Source organism: Panthera pardus, unplaced genomic scaffold (genome assembly GCF_024362965.1).
Source record: "Panthera pardus isolate Hobbes unplaced genomic scaffold, ASM2436296v1 HiC_scaffold_12, whole genome shotgun sequence".
In the NCBI taxonomy this organism is placed as follows: Eukaryota; Metazoa; Chordata; class Mammalia; order Carnivora; family Felidae; genus Panthera; species Panthera pardus.
Window position 1 is genome coordinate 4,426,292 of NW_026526677.1, and position 4,729 is coordinate 4,431,020.

Here is a 4,729-nt window from a genome sequence, read left to right on the forward strand (position 1 = left end):
GTGGCGTCCCCGCCCCCGGAGGTCGGGAGGAGGAGCGGACCGCGCTGTGACACAGGGGATGCCCCTTCGCCACCAGCCAATAAGAACGGAGGATTCGCGTGTGGAGGCGGGGCCTTCCTAGGCCCCGCCTGTCAGGGGCGGGGCTCAGCTTCCTTCCCGGCAGGGAGGGGCTCTAAGGACCTCCCAGGGCTGGGCGTAATGCCTCCGGCGACCGCGGTCCCTGTGCCGGGTTCCTCAGCAGCACCTGGGCCCTGGGAAAAAGGCCGACTCTCGGGCACTCCCCGAATCAGAAACTCGGAGCAGGGCCCAGGACTCTGTGTTTTGCATGTTGAGTGTTGGGCACGCGGGGATCACCCCAAAGGATACCCCCCCCAAAATGGAACTTGAATTTACCCTCTGGTAATGAAATTAGGAAGATTAAATATAGTTAGGGGTAAACTTTGAAAAGACCAGTAAGACTCTTGAAAAAGATTTACAACATGTATATGAAGTCTGTTTAACGTTAACACATAAAGCTTGTTTCCCATTGCTGTGGTGACACATTTCTGCAAATTTATCTAAAACCACTCCCATTTATCACCTCTCGGTCCTGGAGGTCAGAAGTCCAGCGGCTGGACCGGGTTCTCCCACCAGGGCCTCACAAGGCCAAAGTCAAGGTGTTGGCTGGCCTGAGCCAGGCTCATGCACACGGTTGGCAGATTCATTGCCGGGAGGCTAGACGGCAGTCCCTGTTTCTTGCTGGACGTCGACCGGGGATCATTCTCAGCTTCTAGAGACTACCACGTTCCTCCCCGCATGGCCCCTTCCATCATCAAAGCCAGCAAAAGTGCACTGAATCTCTCCCAAGCTTCAAAATGCAGCACGATGCCTCCAGTCTCTCCAACTTCCTCGTTCTACCCCATCTCTTTCTTTTAAGGACTCCTGTCATTACGTTGGGCGCATCAGATAACCCAGGATCATCTTATTTTAAGATCAGCTGATTAGTAACTTAGATTACATCTGCAAATCCCTTTAGCCAGCTATCCTACCTTAACCACTAGTGTGATGCCAGGAGGTGAAGGTCAAGGGAGCCAAAATTCTGCCTCCCACAGAGCTCTTAAAAACCAGCAAGGAAAGGGGGCGCCTGGGTGCCTCAGTCAATTGAGTGTCTGACTCTTGATTTCGGCTCAGGTCATGATCTCATTGTTCCTGGGTTCGGCCCCGAGTCAGGCTCTGCACTGACAGCACGGAGCCTGCTTGGGATTCTCTCCCTCTCCACCCTCCCCTGTTCATTCTCTCAAAATAAATAAATAAACTTTTTTTAAAAAGTCCACAAGGGGCGACTGGGTGGCTCAGTCGGTTAGGCATCCAACTTCGGCTCAGGTCGTGATCTCACACTTCTAAATTCGAGCCCCACATCGGGCTCCATGCTGACAGCTTCAGACGCTATGTCTCCCTCTCTCTCTGCACCTCCCCTGCTTGCACTCTGTCTCTCAAAAATAAACAAAAGTGTTTAAAAAATTATTTTAATTAAAAAAAAATCAGTAAGAAAAGCATTAAACTCTCCTTAGGTGGAAGGGGAGCAAAGGACTGGAACAGGAAGTTCACAACAGAGGAACTATAGATGTAGGATGCTTGAGACAAACTTCGCCTCAGTGGGATGCAAATCAAATCAAAATAACAATAAAATCATTGAACAAATCAGTGGGCACATTTTTAAAAGTGCTGGAGGTTAACAGTGTGGTTATCTGAGGAGGTCAGAAAAATCATAGACTATGTTTGGTTATTTTTTTTTTAACAAGAAGCATGCATTTTAAATTTTTTTTAATGTTTATTTATTTTTGAGACAGAGAGAGACACAGCACAAATGGGGGAGGGTCAGAGAGAGAGGGAGACACAGAATCCGAAACAGGCTCCAGGCTCTGAGCTGTCAGCACAGAGCCCCACGCGGGGCTCGAACTCACAGACCATGAGATCATGACCTGAGCCGAAGTCAGACAGGGGACACGTAACCAACTGAGCCACCCAGGTGCCCCGAAGCATGCATTTTAAAACCTGGAAAAAGTAAGATACTTTCATTCTGAAAAAAGAAAATAGATGCACGCAGAACTTTGTAAAAATGGCCCATCCCCCAAGGATTTGTCTTTAATTGCGATTAAGGAATTCCCTTTAGGTCTGAGTACAAACTCACGGAGCCCAAGTGGAATGCAGGGCACTATAAGCACTTTGTGAAAATTAATTAAAGGAAACCTCATTTAAAATGGAGTTGGGGGGCGCCTGGGTGGCTCAGTCGGTTAGGCAGCCGACTTCGGCTCAGGTCATGATCTCGCGGTCCGTGAGTTCTAGCCCCGCGATGGGCTCTGTGCTGACAGCTCAGAGCCTGGAGCCTGCTTCATATTCTGTGTCTCCCTCTTTCTGACCCTCCCCTGTTCATGCTCTGTCTCTCCCTGTCTCAAAAATAAATAAATAATAAAAAATAAAAAATAAAAATGGAGTTGGGAGGGGCCCCTGGCTGGCTCAGTCCGTGGGGTATGCAATTCTTATTCTCGGGGTTGTGAGTTCAAGCCCCACACTGAGTGTAGAGATTACTTAAAAATAAAACCTTTAAAAATAAAAGGAAATGAAATGGAGTGGGGAGGACAGAAGGAGGGGACTCTCACGCATTACCACTCCCGGCGTCAATCATAGACCCCAACAGGAAGAGCGTGTACCTTACAGTCCCAGCTGGAACTTACCTACCCCGGCGGGAGGAAGACTTTCTCCGCCCCCAGCGACAGCCCAGCCAATGAGAGATAGCCCCCGCTCAACCAATGAGAAGCCACGACATCGGGCACTTGGAGTAAGTGCTCCAATGAACTTTCTCTTTACAGCGGTCCCGCCCAACTCCCTCTGTCCTCTCTAAAGGAGGGGGCCTCTCTGCAGAGTTGCCTGTGGCCTTGCTGTGGCTCATCTTTCCCAGGTTGCAATTCTCTGCTGTTCCCGAGTAAACCCACGTTTGCTGGTAAAATAGCGGGCAGCTTGTTTATAGGTTCACGGTTTACACGGACTCTATGGTGTGGAGCCTGGCTTTGGATGCACGGCTAGCAGAAGGCGCTCTCGGTAAAGGGAAGACAGGAATAAACTTTCTCAGGTGCCAGGGTACCGTACTGTCCCTGGTACAGCCAGGCTGTCCCTGCGGTGCGGACGGGCAGCATCTGGGCTGAGTGTGTCACTAATATTCGGTAAGCACTCGGGTGCCCACGGAAAGAGAAGTGGCCGGTAGGCCCTCTGGGTAGCCGGGTCCTCACGCCAGCCTTGTGGTCCCGTGGATGGGTCTCCTGCGCCTGGGGACACTGGCCGGGGGGCACAGGGCGGAGGGAGCCGTGCTAGTCTGGCAGTGAAACCAGAACGATGCCGAGCAGGCGGCCTCAGGCGAGTCACAGCCCGTGTCTGTGCCCCGGTAGCCTCCTATGGGGTCGACCAGGCGCCACCTCCCAGTCCAGCCCAGTCCAGCCAGTGCTCACGAACATCTCCTGATCGCCAGGCGCTAGTTAGGGGCTGGGGCCACAGCAGCGAAAAAAAATACAGGCACTTTGGGACGCGTGCATTTCAGCCCCGCGACTTCTGCTCTCAGGGTGACCCAGCTGGGGGACCCTGGGCACGTCTCCCTCCTCTCTGAGCCCCTGTTTCCCCATCTGTAAAGTGGGGAGAAAATTACACCGATATGGATGTTGGGAGCGTTTAAGTGACACCTGTCAAGGGCGGGGCAGGGGGGAGGTGATCTGTGAAACTGCCTGGGTGTTGGGGCCCCACCCCGCCCACCAGCCCACCCTCAGGGCTCCTTGTCCCTCCGGTCCAATGGAGGAGACAGAACTGGGGACGAGGGCTTGCTAAGGGCATTTCCCAGGTCCAGCCGGAAGGGACGAACACAGCTGGCTCTGGCCACACAAAACCCCAAGGCCCTCTGCCCTGCATTTGGGGGTGAGGAAACTAAGGCCAGAGGTGAGAAGGGCTCGGCCGAGGTCTGTCTGCAGCTGAAGTCGCATGAGGTCACGAGTCCTCCTACCTGCTCGGTCCGTGGGTCTTGCTGGTGCCCCGGACCGGGAGGCAACTCTGCAGGAGAGCCATCGCGTGACTGTGACATCATCCGACACCCTCCACCCCATCCTCCCCTCTCCTACCCCAACCCCTTCTGCCCACCTTCCTCAGCCCAGAGAACGGAGGTAAATGCCACAGTCAGACGCTGCCCTAGAACCGGGGTGGCCACATCCCCACCGGACACCAGGCTGCAGTAAACAGGCCACAAAGCTGTCCCTCCCCCGATGGACACAGTGCACACAGTTAGGCTGTGGTGCCAGGAGGGACCAGGGCGGGGCGCCTGGGGCTCAGTCAGCTGAGCAGCCAACTCTTGGTTTTGGCTCAGGTGACGATCCCAGGATCCCAGGGTCAAGCCCCGCGTCACCTCTGAGCTGAGTGTGGAGGCTGCCTAAGATTCTCTCTCTCCTTCTGCCCCTCCCTGGCTCAACCCCCCCCACACCTCTAAAATTAAATCGAATTTAAAAAAGAGGAGCCAGGAAGCGTCGGGCCCTGTGCTGACGGCTCGGAGCCTGGAGCCCGCTTTGGGTTCTGTGTCTCCCTCTCTCTCTGCCCCTCCCCGGCTCACACTCTCTATCTCTCCAAAATGAATAAACAAACACACAAACAAAAAAAAAAAAAACGTAACAGCACATCAATTGTCTCTCAGTTTTTCTTAGGCTGGAATCTGAAAGCA